Here is a 14,921-nt window from a genome sequence, read left to right as displayed (position 1 = left end):
GAGATGAGGATTCACCGTGTTGGCCAGGCTGGTCTTGAACCCCTGACCTCAAGTGATCTACCCCCCTTGGCCTCCCAAAGTGCTGGGATTACAAGCATGAGCCACCATGCCCCGCTAAATGTACTTTCACATGCTAAACATATATTCTAAGAGGTCTTGTGTCCACTGTTATAGCTTCCATTAACATAAGCTGAATTTGCATGAATTTGAATTCCATACAAATTTAACTTCAGTTAATGGAAGGATTCCCAGACAGAGAAAGACAGTATTAGTTCCTTTGGCCTCAAATATTTCTTGATTATAGTAATTCTTGGTTACCCTAGTAATTAAAAAAAAAATCTGGTAATCCGAGAACTGATTTTTAAGAGACTTGGGTGGGCTTGGATATAGCATCAGTGAGGAACTGGGAAAGAGAAAGACTCTGGAAAAAAAGTGATATAGATGGAAGTGGAGGGGAATGGAAACCTGCAGAAGACAGTGTGAAGCTCTTTGGCTGAGCTTCTTGCCTTGAAGGCTGGGGACACTTAGAGTCTACCTGTGCAGGATGTACTTATGTACAGGTGAGGTCCTAGGTCCATACAAATTGAGGGAAGATAGTGACTTTTTCAGTGGAGTGACAATTTCTACTCTATGCTTCTCCTTCATGGATGCACAGGTAAATTATACAGATTATATATTCACTTGTTCAACAATTATTTGGTGAATACTTACATGTCATAGTTTGTACAGGGGGCTTAGGATGCAGTAGTTCACTAAACAGGCAAAACTCTTTGCCCGTGTGGATCTCATATTCCAGTGAGAGAAAATGGGCAATAATAAGATAAATAAGTGAAACATATAATACATTAGAGAAAGCTTAGTGCTGGGGAGAAAAAAAACAAAGCATTGAAAAGGGATAGGAAATGTGAGGTGGTGAGCTGAAATTGCACATGGCGTGTCCAGAGAAGAGCGCACTAAGAAGCTGATGTTTGAATCAAGGTCTGAAGGACACGAGGAGCTAGCTATGGGGCTCTCTGAGGAAGAGGATTTCAAGTGTAGAGAGTAACAAGGGCAGTGACTTTGATGTCAGAGAATGGCAGCATGTTGTAGAAATAGCAAAGGTGGCAGAATGAATGGGGCAGAGCAAGTGAGGGGGCTTGTAGTCAGATGTCAGGGAATTAAAGAGCCATGTTACATAGGGTTTGATGGTTCTAGGAAACATTATAGGATTTTGAGGAGCGATGTGATTAGATTTATGGCTCAAAAGGGTCCCTTGGGTAGCTGAGTTGATAATAGATTATAGCAGGGCATATATAGAAGCCAGGAGACCAGCCAGCAAAGATGATGACTAGAACCAGAGTTCAGGGAGAAGAGACTGGATTATGGATGTATTTTGAATGGAAAGTTATCAGGATTGGCTGAAGGATCAGATGCAGGGCAGATGAGGAAAAAGAAGAGTCAAAGGCGGCACCAACATTTCAACAGGACCTGGCAGAGCAAAGCTGCCATTTACTATGATGAATAGGACTGCAGGATCTTGTTTTGAAGATCTACCATTTTGGGTATAGTAAGCCTTGAGGTGCCTTTTTAGATGTTCAAGGGGGAGATGTCAAGAGTTTGCTGGATATATAGGACCGAGTTCAGGGGAGAAGTCTCCATGGGGATGTCAGCAGAGGAGTCATCAGCTCATAATACTGGGAGTTGTGAGACTGAAAGAGATCACCTAGAGAGGGATTGTTTGTAAATGGGGAAGAGAAAATGTCCAAGGAAGAAGCCCTGGGGCACTCCAGCTTGATAGAGCTCATGGAGATGAGTTGGAATCTGCAAAAGAGACTGTGAAGAACAGCCAGTGAGCTGAAAGAATCTTCGGGAAAGTATGCTGTCCTAGAAGCCAAATGAAGGAAGTATGTTAGGGAGGAGGAAGTGGTGACCAGTGTGAAGTGCTGTCAGTGGGTCAAGTACAATGAGGCCTGAGACTTGAATTTTGGATTTCACAATGCAGAGGTCACCGATTTCAGTGTTGGGGGCAAAAACTTGACCAACGTGGGTCCAAGAGTGAGTTGGAGGAGAGGAACTGGAGACAATGAGTGAAGACAACTTTTTAAAGGAGTTGTGATATAAATATAAAGAAAGAAATGATAGCTGGGCTGAGAAAGTTAGGTCAAGAGAGACTTAAAAAGATTCTCCTTTTAAATTAAGGAAATAAAAGCATCTCTGTAGGCTGATGGGAATGGTTCATAGGTAGGGACAAACTGATGGTGCAGAAAAAAACAAAAAGGAGAGAACAGAATTGCAGGAGCAACTGCTGGGTAGGGTTGAAGCAGGAAGGAAGGTAGAGAAAAAAAGATGGAAGAAAAGGAACATGGACCAGGAAGAAACACATGTTTTAGGTGAGGCAGGAAGTAAAACTCGGAGACTGTCTTTCTTGATGCAAGGTATCAACTATTCTTGCTCACATTACAACCTAATGGGAGAATAGAGCAAAGAGCTTTATGCATTTTAGAGAGAGTTGCTATAATATTTTAGCATCTTTCTATTATTGAGTAATTAATGGGAGTTCTCTGAAGAAAGCAGGATTGGAAAGTGAACCTTACTATATTCTATTTGGGTGTGGTGGTTTGCTTTTTGCTTTATAAAAAGGATCTCTGGTCAGAGTAGCCTAGCTATTCTAAGCCCTGGATGGCTGGTGATTGGTTGGACATTCTGAGACACTTTGCCCTCACTTAGTTGGAATGTGACATGCTGTGTCTTGAAGTATGGTGCTCTGAAAAGTATAAACAGGTTTCATTTTAAAAAAGATAGGACAGTGCATCCTCCTATCTCTCTTTCTAGTTGCTATCTCCTGTAGGGATCCTTTAGCTGATTGTTTCTGCGGTTTTTCATTTAATAGCATCACTCTAATTAGAATCTTAGGGTGCTTTGGCTCTGATGACATTTGGGTCATTTTTTTGAGATAAAGCTGCTTTATTTTCAGGCTGAATAGCCACATTCTTGCCTTGTCATCCTAAAAATGCTGCACTGTGTCTGCATTTCAGAACCTCTGATTAAATGACTGAAGACCTATAGTGATGCAGAATCAGTTTTCTTTGTCTATTATACTGTTAAGTTCTTTTGGAAAATAAAGTGCAAGAATTTCTGTTAACCTCTCCACAACAATTATTTTCTTTTTCTTTTTAATTGCATTTTAGGTTTTGGGGTACATGTGAAGAACATGCAAGATTGTTGCATAGGTACACACACAGCAGTGTGATTTGCTGCCTTCCTCCCCATCACCTGTATCTGGCATTTCTTCCCGTGCTATTTCTCCCCAACTCCCCACCCCCTGCTGTCCCTCCCGTATTTCCCTCCAACAGACCCCAGTGTGTGATGCTCCCCTCCCTGTGTCCATGTGTTCTCATTGTTCAACACCCACCTCTGAGTGAGAACATGAGGTGTTTGATTTTCTGTTCTTGTGTCAGTTTGCTGAGAATGATGGTTTCCAGGTTCATCCATGTCCCTAGAAAGGACACAAACTTGTCGTTTTTGATGGCTCCCTAATATTCCATGGTGTATATGTGCCACATTTTCCCCGTCCAATCTATCATCGATGGGCATTTGGGTTGGTTCCAGGTGTTTGCTGTTGTAAACAGTGCTGCAATGAACATTCGTGTGCATGTGTCCTTATACTAGAACAATTTATAATCCTTTGGATATATACCCAGTAATGGGATTGCTGGGTCAAATGGAATTTCTATTTCTAGATCCTTGAGGAATTGCCACATTGTCTTCCACAATGGTTGAACTAATTTACACTCCCATCAACAGTGTAAAAGTGTTCCTATTTCTCCACATCCTCTCCAGCATCTGTTGTCTCCAGATTTTTTAATGATCGCCATTCTAACTGGCATGAGATGGTATCTCAATGTAGTTTTGATTTACATTTCTCTAATGGCCAGTGATGATGAGCATTTTTTCATATGTTTCTTGGCCTCATGTATGTCTTCTTTTGTAAAGTGTCTGTTCACATCATTTGCCCATTTTTGAATGAGCTTGTTTTTTTCTTGTAAATCTGTTTTAGTTCTTTGTAGATTCTGGATATGAGCCCTTTGTCAAATGGGTAGATTGCAAAAATTTTTTGCCGATTCACTCTAATGACTGTTTCTTTTGCTGTGCAGAAGCTGTGGAATTTGATTAGGTCCCATTTGTCTATTTTGGGTTTTGTTGTCAATGCTTTTGGTGTTTTAGTCATGAAGTCCTTGCCTATGCCTATGTCCTGAATGGTTTTGCTTAGATTTTCTTTTAGGGTTTTTATGGTGTTTGGTCTTATATTTAAGTCTTAATCCATCTGGAGTTAATTTTAGTGTAAGGTGTCAGGAAGAGGTCCAATTTCTGCTTCCTGCACATGGCTAGCCAGTTTTCCCAACACCATTTATTAAACAGGGAATCCTTTCCCCATTGCCTGTTTTTGTCAGGTTTGTCAAAGATTGGATGGTTGTAGATGTGTAGTGGTGCCTCCAAGGCCTCTGTTCTGTTCCATTGGTCTATATCTCTGTTTTGGTACCAGCACCATGCTGTTTTGATAACTGTAGTCTTGTAGTATAGTTTGAAGTCTGATAGTGTGATGCATCCCGCTTTGTTCTTTTTTCTTAGAATTGACTTGGCTACGCAGTCTCTCTTTTGGTTCCTTATGAAGTTTAAGGTTTTTTTTTTCCAGTTCTGTGAAGAAGGTCATTGGTGGCTTGATGGGGATAGTGTTGAATCTATAAATTACTTTGGGCAGTATGGCCATTTTCATGATATTGATTCTTCCTAACCATGAACATGGAATGTTTCTCCATCTGTTTGTGTCATCTCTTATTTCGTTGAGCAGTGGTTTGTAGTTCTCCTTGAAGAGGTCCTTTACATTCCTTGTTAGTTGTATTCCTAGGTATTTTATTCTCTTTGTAGCAAATGTGAATGGCAGTTTGTTCTTGATTTGGCTCTCTGTAAGTCTGTTATTGGTGTTTAGGAATGCCCGTGATTTTTGCACATCGATTTTGTATTCTGAGACTTTGCTGAAGTTGCTTATCAGTTTCAGGAGATTTTGGGCTGAGACGATGGGATCTTCTAGATATACTTCCTCCTTTCCTATTTTAATACCCTTTATTTCTTTTTCTTGCCTGATTGCTCTGGCTAGAACTTCCAATACTATATTGAATAGGAGTGGTGAGAGAGGGCATCCTTGTCTAGTGCCAGATTTCAAAGGGAATGCTTCCAGTTTTTGCCCATTCAGTATGATATTGGCTGTTGGTTTGTCATAAATAGCTTTTATTATATTGAGGTACGTTCCATCAATACCTAGTTTATTGAGGGTTTTTAGCATAAAGGGCTGTTGAATTTTGTCAAAAGTCTTCTCTGCATCAATTGAGATAATCATGTAGTTTTTGTCTTTGGTTCTGTTTATGTGGTGAATTACATTTATAGACTAGCATATGTTGAACCAGCCTTGTGTACCTGGATGAAGCCTACTTGATCATGGTGGATAAGCTTTTTGATGTGCTGTTGCAATCAGTTTGCTAGTATTTTATTGAAGATTTTTGCATCTATGTTCATCATGGATATTGGCCTGAAGTTTTATTTTCTTGCTGAGTCTCTGCCAGGTTTTGGTATCAAGATGATGTTGGTGTCATAAAATGATTTGGGAAGTATTCCCCCTTTTTGGATTGTTTGGAATAGTTTCAGAAGGAATGGTACCAGCTCCTCTTTGTATGTCTGGTAAAATTTGGCTGAGAACTCATCTGGACCTGGGCTTTTTTTTTTTTTTTTGGGTAGTAGGCTCTTAATTGCTGCCTCAACTTCAGACCTTGTTATTGGTCTATTCAGGGTTTCGACTTCTTCCTGGTTTAGGCTTGGGAGCATGCAAGTGTCCAGGAGTTTATCCATTTCTTCCAGATTTACTAGTTTATGTGCATAGAGTTGTTTGTAATAATCTCTGATGATGGTTTGTATTTCTGTGGAATCTGTGGTGATATCCCCTTTATCATTTTTTATTGCATCGATTTGATTATTCTCTCTTTTCTTTTTTATTAATCTGTCTAGTGGTCTGTTTTGTTGATCTTTTTGAAAAGCCAGCTCCTGGATTTATTGATTTTTTGAAGGGTTTTTTTGTGTCTCTGTCTCCTTCAGTTCTGCTCTGATCTTAGTTATTTCTTGTCTTCTGGTAGCTTTTGAGTTTTTTTGATCTTGCTCCTCTAGCTCTTTCAATTTTGATGATAGGGTGTTGATTTTAGATGTTTCCTTGCTTCTCACATGGGCAATTATTGCTATATGTTTTTCTCTAGACAGTGCTTTAAATGTGTCCCAGAGATTCTGGTATTTTGTGTCTTCATTCTTGTTGGTTTCAAAGAACATCTTTATTTCTGCCTTCATTTCATTGTTTATCCAGTCAACATTCAAGAGCCAGTTGTTCAGTTTCCATGAAGCTGTGCGGTTCTGAGTTGGTTTCTGAATTCTGAGTTCTAACTTGATTGCACTGTGGTCTGAGAGACTGTTAAGATTTCCATTCTTTTGCATTTGCTGAGGAGTGATTTACTTCCAATTATGTGGTCAGTTTTAGAGTAGGTGTGATGTGGTGCTGAGAAGAATGTATATTCTGTGAATTTGGGGTGGAGAGTTCTGTAAATGTCTATTAGGTTTGCTTGGTCCAGGTCTGAGTTCAAGTCCTGGATATCCTTGTTAATTTTCTGTCTCATTGATCTGTCTAATATTGACAATGGGGTGTTAAAATCTCTCACTATTATTGTGTGGGAGTCTAAGTCTCTTTGTAAGCCATTAAGAACTTGCCTTATGTATCTGGGTGCTCCTGTATTGGGTACTTATATATTTAGGATCATTAGCTCTTCTTGTTGTATTGATCCTTTTACCATTATATAATGTACTTCTTTATCTCTTTTGATCTTTGTTGGTTTAAATTCTATTTTTATCAGAGATGAGAATTGCAACTCCTGCTTTTTTTTTTTTCTCTCTTCATTTGCTTGGCAAATCTTCCTCCATCCCTTTATTTTGAGCCTTTGTGTATCCTTGCATGTGAGATGGGTTTCCTGGATACAGCACACTGATGGGTTTTGGCTTTTTATCCAATTTGCCAGTCTATGTCTTTTGATTGGGGAATTTAGCCCATTTACATTTAAGGTTAATATTGTCATGTGTGAATTTGATCCTGCCATTTTGATGCTAGCTGGCTGTTTTGCCAGTTAGTTGATGCAGTTTTTTCACTGTGTTGATGCTCTTTACCATTTGGTATGTTTTTGGAGTGGCTGGTACTGGTTGTTCCTTTCTATGTTTAGTGCCTCTTTCAGGAGCTCTTGTAAAGCAGGCCTAGTGGTGATGAAATCTCTGAGTAATTGCTTGTTCCTAAAGGATTTTATTTTTCCTTCACTTATGAAGCTTAGTTTTGCTGGATATGAAATTTTGGGTTGAAATTTCTTTTCTTTAAGGATGTTGAATGTTGGCCCCCACTCTCTTCTGGCTTGTAGGGTTTCTGCTGAGAGATCTGCTGTGAGTCTGATGGGCTTACCTTTGTGGGTAACCCAACCTTTCTCTCTGGCTGCCCTTAGCATTTCTCCTTCATTTCAACCCTGGTGAATCTGATGATTATGTGCCTTGGGATTGCTCTTCTTGAGGAATATCTTTGTGGTGTTCTCTGCATTTCCTGGACTTGTATATTGGCCTGCGTTGCTAGGTTGGGGAAGTTTTCCTGGATAATATCCTGAAGAGTATTTTCCAGCTTGGATTCATTCTCTCTGTCACATTCAGGTAGACCTATCAAACGTAGATTAGGTCTTTTCACAGAATCCCATATTTTTTGGAGACTTCATTACTTTTTACCCTTTATTCTCTAATCTTGCCTCCCCGTTTTATTTCATTGAGTTGATCTTCAATCTCTGATAACCTTTCTTCTGCTTGATCAATTTGGCGTTGAAACTTGTGTATGCTTCAGCTCCATTAATTTACTTATATTCCTAAGTTGCTTATTCTTGTTAGCATCTTGTCAAATCTTTTTTCAAGGTTCTTAGTTTCTTGGCATTGGGTTAGAACATGTTCTTTTAGCTCAGCGAAGTTTCTTATTACCCACCTTCTGAAACCTGATTCTGTCAATTCATCACACTTGTTCTCCATCCAGCCTTGTTCCCTTGCTGGTGAGGAGTTGTGATCCCTTGTAGGAGGAGAGACATTCTGGTTTGGGGTGTTTTCATTCTTTTTGCACTGGTTTCTTCCCATCTTTGTGGATTTATCCACCTGTCGTCTTTGTAGTTGTTGACTTTCAGATTGGGTCTCTGAGTGAATGTCCAGTTTGTTGATGATGAAGTTATTTCTTTCTGTTTCTTAGTTTTCCTTCTAACAGTCAGGCCCCTCTGCTGTAGGACTGCTGAGATCCACTCCAGGGCCTGATTGCCTGGGGATCACCTGCAGTGGCTGCAGAACAGTAAGGGTTGCTGCAGTTTCTTCTTCTGCTTTGTCCCAGAAGGATACCTGCCAGATGTCAGTCTGAGCTCTCACTTATGAGGTGACTCTTTGGATATACAGGGGTCTGGAGCTACTTGAGGAGACAGTCTGTCCCTTATAGGAGCTCAAGTGCTGAGCTGTGAGCTCTGTTGTTCATTCAGAGCTGCTGGGCAGGTACATTTAAGTCTGCTGCAGCGGAACTCATAACCCCCCTTTTTTTCCCCAGGTGCTCTGTCCCAGGGAGTTAGGGCTTTATTTATGAGTTTCTGTTGTGCTGCTGCCTGTTTTAAGGCCTGCCCTGCCCAGGGAGGAGGCAGCCTAGTTACTGTCTGCCTGCAGAGGCTTTGCCGAGCTGCTGTCGGCTCTGCCCAGCTGCCATGTGAACTTCCCTGCAGTCCTGTTTATACAGGTTTAGTTAGAACTGCCTCTGCAATGGCAGCCCACCTCTATAATGACTGACTCTCTCTGTAATGGTGGGCCGCCTTGGCAATGGTGGGTTGCCTCAGCAATGGCAAACTACCTCCATAGTGGTGGGGTGCCTTGGTAATGGTGGACGCCCCTCCCCTACAGAGCTGGACCATCCTGGCTTCAGCTGTGCTTGCTGTGAAACTCTCAATCCAGAGTGTTTCTGATTGCAGTTTTTTTGTGAAGGTGGGACCAGCCAAGCCTGGTCACCTGGCTCCCTGCCTCAGAGCCCCCGCTTTTTTTTCAGTTGAACAGTTTACTCTGTCTCCCAGGTGTTCCAGTTGCTTGTTGAAAAGGTGCTGGGATCTGTGTGATTTCCCATGCGGTGACCCACTGTGCTGGCTGAAGTAGCTGCGCTGAGATTCGTGGCGCTTTTTTGCCTGGGAATCTCCTGGCCTGGCTCCCTGTTTCAGTCCCCCTTTTTTTATCAGTTGAATGAGTGACCCTGTCTCCCAGGAGCTCCAATCACCAGCTAAAATGGTACCCGGATCTGCGTATTTTGTACGGAGAACCACAGCACCTGGGCGCTGGCCAAAACAGCAGCACTGGCAAAAACAGCCATGCCGCTGGTGACCTGTGGGGCTCCTCTGCCTGGGAATCTCCTGGTGTGTGGGCAATAAAAATCCGTCTGGAAATGCGGCATCCACTCACCCTCCATGCTTTCACTGGGAGCTGCAATCCTGAGCTGCTCCTAATCAGCCATCTTGGATCTTCCCTCTATTTTCTAAATTAATATGGAAATTGTGGTCACAAAACCTTCCTTTATTGGAAAAAAGTCTGGCTATTGTGTAAAAATTATTGGCCACATTTATATGCAACCACTTTGCAGGTTTCTTGAGAAGCTATGGATGTCATTGGCCTTTTTTATTTCTTCCCCGGGAATTGTAAGGACTCAACATTCTAAGAAAAGCTGTGTATGTTCTGGAGACAAAGAGTAACAGGTACAAGTTAGTGGAAGTGGTGGTGTATCATTTCCCCATTGCCTTCTACTCAAAAATGATGGGATACTAGTTTCTAATTTGGAAACCATGTGAGAACTGCCATTTAATTCTACCTTCAATTTGCCTCTAACTTTTGACTTTTTCTTTACCCTTCTGGTATGTGTCTGGGAATATACTGGGTTCTATCTGTAAACAAGTAGATTCTTAATTTCCATAAAATGTTTTTTGGAGTGTGTGTTATGATCAATTTTATTTTTTCAAACTCTTGGGAATTTTTTAGCTTATGATTTTTTCTCTTAGGTTGTTGCTGCTTCCTTCCACAGCTATCCCAGTACATAAGCTTATTGACTAGATTGCTCTCCTCCATAATCTTTGGTCACCCATTTGCTCTCTCTCTTTCAGCCACTGTGTATTCTCTTAATCAGATCCTTTCAACAGAACTTTTATTTTCACCAATCAAACCCTGAGCCACCTCACCAATATGTGTGACATGCAGAGGAGGTATGATTATTCTCATTTTACATATGGAATACCTGAGTCTCAAAAAAGTTTGCCACCTGTTGCCTGGCTAATAAAGTGAAACCAGATCAGAACCATTGCCTTTCACAGTGATCTTTCAACTACTGCTCTCCAGGATGCTGCCTCATGGTGCTGTGTTGAATTGGGGATGTGCCCAGAGATCCCTAGAAGGTGGTGTAACCAGGAAGGGCAAGGAAGCTTCATGCTCCTCCCTCATACAGCATTCTATAGTCTCTTCTTCTGTGTCTTTTGTAATATCCTTCATGATAAGCCACAGAATGTAAGTGTTTCTCTGTGCTCTGTGAGCTTTTCCAGCAAATTAATCAAACCCAAAAGGAGATCTTGGGAAACTTAACTTGAAGCTGGTCAGACAGAGTTCCAGAAAGGCTGGGTGGGTGGCTCACATCTGTAATCCCAGCACTTTGAGAGGCAGGAGAATCACCTGAGCCCAGGAGTGTAAGACCAGCCTGGGCAACTTAGCAAGATCTCATTTCTACAAAAAATTTAAAAAAGTTTACTGAGCATGGTGGCATGTGCCTATAGTCCCAACAACTCGGGAGACTGAGGTAGGAGGAACATCTGAGCCCAGAAGGTCAAGACTGCAGTGAGCTATGACTGCACTATTGCACTCCAGCTTGGGCGACAGAGTGAGACACTCTCAAAATCAATCAATAAATAAAAATTCTTAGCTAAGTTACTAAGAATTTAGAGTTTACCTGTTACGGTAGCTAGCATTCCATTATTTATACATGTATATAATAATGCATCTCCTTTCAACTGTAATATAATCCTATATCACAGCTAACATTAAGACAAGATGCAAACTATCTACATCTAGGTTAACACAATACATGCTATATTAATCTATATGCATTTATAACAATATTTGAAGAAATAAAGAATCAGTTCAGTACTTTTTTTCTCAAAAGTGTTAAGAATTGTCAAAGATCTCTTAACCTAATCCTGATTACTAGTCCAAAATTGAAGAAAACCATTCCGCCTTGAACCATCTTGGCCAATAGAGAGAGAGATGGAGTCTGTCCATGGTCCTGAAATCTTCAGCATTTTCACCAGGTGTTAAATCTGCAAACTTTCCCAAACCTCATCATCCTTGGTGTGTACAGTACTTCTTCTTACAGAGTTTATTCATCATATACTTATTTTTCTCCTTCAACAAATTGTCATTCCCTTTATTTTTCTTTTCTTTTCTTTTTCTTTTGAGACGAAGTCTCGCTTTGTTACCCAGGGTGGAGTGCAGTGGCACGATCTCTGCTCACTGCAGCCTTGACCTACAGGTTCAAGCGATCCTCTAACTTCAGCCCTCCAAGTATCTGAGACTACTGGTGTGTGCCACCATGCCTGGCTAATTTTTGTAGACAGAGTTTTACCATGTTGCTCAGGGTGGTCTCAAACTCCTGGGCTCAAGTGATCCACCTGCCTCGGCCTCCCAAAGTGCTAGGATTACAGGCGTGAACCACCACACCCATCCAAATTTTCTACCCTGATTTATGACATTACCAAAAGTCCACCATTCTGCACGTTCCATTACAAAAAATGTGAATCCTTACAACTTTTTCCCAGTGAGAAGATATCGCTCCGATTTATTATCTCTTTTACTCACTCACTTGATGTTAGAGTCTGTGCCACTTGAAACTTTTGGTTCTGGAAAATGTCCCCAATGTTAATGGGAGAATATTCTTCAAACCATAATCCCTTATACCAGATTAAATACAGAACTGCTCTCTTGAAGGGCTTAAGGTTTTAGATCCAATATTTATCAGGACACGATTACAAATATTTTTGTCTTAACCCAATTTAAAGACATTTGTATGTAAAGTGGTTTGTCTAGGCTACTGTTCTAAGTAGCTTCTGTAGAGAGTGAGCAGTCAAGAGTATAGGCCCTGAAGTTATACTGCCTTCAGATCTCAGCTTTACTATCTGTGTGACCCAGAGCAAGTTACTTAAGCTTTCTATGTCTCGATTTCCTTATCTGTAAAATGGAGATTATGTTTGTATTCTATCTTAGAGATTTATTGTGGGGGTTGAGTGACTTAATACAAGTAAATGCCATAGAATAGTACCTGGCACATAGTAAGTGTAGGCTATTATTATTATTATCTTTAAAACTCATAAGAAAATAGAATGTGTTGACAAGGTCATTTCCAAATAAGTATCTGCCAAAGTGATTTCTCTTGTCAGAAGTGCTCTATGTACAAGTGCATATCTGAAAGTCTCTAGCTGTGATTTCTTTTGGGCTTTGCCTTCACCTTCCCGATGAAGTTAGCCCTTTTAATAATCTGTCTGGCTCCATCTTGGCCATCATTATTTGCAAAAAACAAAATCAAACCAAAACAAACAAAAATGTTTAGAAAACCCAAAACAAAACTCTTCTATCTTTGCTAAAGTCAGTTAGACCATACATTATCATTCAGCACAGAACAGGATCTAGGGACAGCTGTGAAGCTGGTCTTTGGAGATTCCAGCCTCCTCCTTCAGAATATTTTCCTCCTTAACATGAATTTTCCTCCCTTTTCTATGAATTAAGTGATTTCTCTATCTTTCATCTTACTGGCAGACCCTTTATTATTTTCAGTTGTAAATTACTAATAAAGTTCAATGCCTGGCCCTTCCCAGGAGAACTTGGTACAGATGAGAAAACTAAGCTTTAGGGCAAAAATATACATTTCTAATGTGAAAATTTAAGCTATTAGGTAAGATGAGTATTTTGTGGCCACACATTCCTTTTAAACATTATTATAAGTAGTTACTTTTGGAAAGTTTCTTACATGTCTGGGTCTGATTAAAAGTTTATACATTAATTCACCCTGAATTGAACTGTCAGTGTGCTGAATGGGCTCCCATATAGCCAGCAATGTATTGTTAAAGAACCATAAGCTGCAGCCACTCAAGGAGGGATCCAGATCAGAATAGACTTCCACACTCAGTAGCGTTCTAATCTCTTGCTTTGGCACAGGATCTTGGTTTGCACTATTACAGATCTATAGCAAATCACAATTTCTTATGTATCAGCTGTATTCATGCATTATTGTCCTTAATCACAGCTTTGGTGACATTTAATTGAAAGATCGCTGTGCTAGTTTGAGTCAAAGCATTGACTCCTATATCCAGCTCTGCCATTTACCTAGGTCACTGGCCCCTTTGGAGCTCTTGTCTGTAAAATGAAAATGGTGTCTCTTAATTCAGACTGCAATCATAATCACCTGGGCAGTTTTAGAATAAGCAGATACTCAGCCCAAATCTGTAACTTTTTTTTTTAAAAAAAACAAGTAACTTGTAATTCAGCATATTTGGTTGGCAAGGTATTCTATAATATAGCTGGATTGGGAATTACTGGATACATCCATCTTTTAGTTCCTTTGGAACTTTTGATTGAGTGATTGTTTTCTTCCTGAAAGTTCCACTTTGCTTTCTGCATAAGTGTAAACACTCATACACATTTCTTTTTGGAAAGTATGAGAGAAGCTGGCATTTTCTATAACTAGTGTGGAGTAGATAGCATGCTGTATTTTGTGGAGGGGAGACAGAAAAACTGGTCAATCTCCCAGATAGTCCTGATCTAGTCTGGCTCCTTAATCGTCATGTGTTTGTATTATTTTAATTAATGTAAATTTACAGAAGTTCCCACCTATATTCTTACATAAATACAAAAGCATACTTCATCAAATATTAAATAGAAATTATTTCTAGACTATTTGAAGCTCTTCTATAGATATAAACAAGGGCTGACTGTATTGCACACAGGTACATATATGTTTGGTAAATATATATACGTAGAATGTATACATATCCTACATATATATGTAGAATGTGTGACACTGAACTGATTTTCTTGTGTGGCTCATAAACTAATTCTAAAAATTATTCCAAAAGAAGCATTCCAAATGTCTTTTGAGCAATGGAATAATTATATAGGCCCCAAATGTAAAGTACTAAAGGGCTCTGAGGAATGAAACTGAGGGTATACATTTTGGTGTTTGTTCTGTAAAGAAACAGACGCTGTCAAAGAATCTGGCTACTTTATAGGTAAACATATGTTGACTTATGTGCCCTCAAGCTCTTACACCATTCTGTGGATCTTTGGAAAGAAGATAATATAAATTTCAATAGGCTCAATTTTGAGTACTTCTCTAGTTATTAAAATAATTCTTTCAGATATATCCTTGGGAGCATTAAATAAGCCACCAAATTCTGAGTCTGTAACCTGCAAATCTGGGAAAAAGTATTTTGGCTCTTTTGAACCTAATTTGGGTTTGGCAAAAGCTACTCTAAATCTGTTGCTTGTTGTCTAACTCTTGATTAATTAATTAATTAATGACAATAAAATGTTTCACACAGTCTTTCTGTTTTTCCCTTTAACCTTTAAAAACTGGAATAATAGATTTTTATGTCTTTCTTTTGCCTGTGTTCAGGAGGTAAGCATCGATTTCTTCAGCAACAGACCTCACCGGTGACTAAGGAGCCCTAGTTGGAATGGTTGAAGTGATTAACTCCTGTTTTCTCTGGTACAGGTGAAGACGCCCTTGCGGACACAGG

At 40.0% G+C, this 14,921-nt stretch overlaps 1 protein-coding gene and 1 long non-coding RNA gene across 2 annotated transcripts in view; both read left to right on the top strand.

Moving 5' to 3' along the window:
• TMEM178B (transmembrane protein 178B) overlaps positions 1-14,921 on the top strand; it is a 416,789-nt gene that overhangs the window by 18,670 nt on the left and 383,198 nt on the right. The window lies entirely within an intron of this gene.
• Positions 1-14,921, top strand: part of LOC141580027 (uncharacterized) — a 66,058-nt gene that overhangs the window by 16,559 nt on the left and 34,578 nt on the right. Inside the window, exon 1 of the long non-coding RNA XR_012512007.1 lies at positions 1-14,921. This exon is cut by the window's left edge and continues 16,559 nt beyond it. This is a non-coding gene — a long non-coding RNA (uncharacterized LOC141580027).

The sequence above is a fragment of the Saimiri boliviensis genome, chromosome 10 (genome assembly GCF_048565385.1).
Source record: "Saimiri boliviensis isolate mSaiBol1 chromosome 10, mSaiBol1.pri, whole genome shotgun sequence".
NCBI lineage: Eukaryota > Metazoa > Chordata > Mammalia > Primates > Cebidae > Saimiri > Saimiri boliviensis.
The sequence above is the reverse complement of the archived record's forward strand: the minus strand, read 5'-3'. Positions and strand labels throughout refer to the sequence as shown.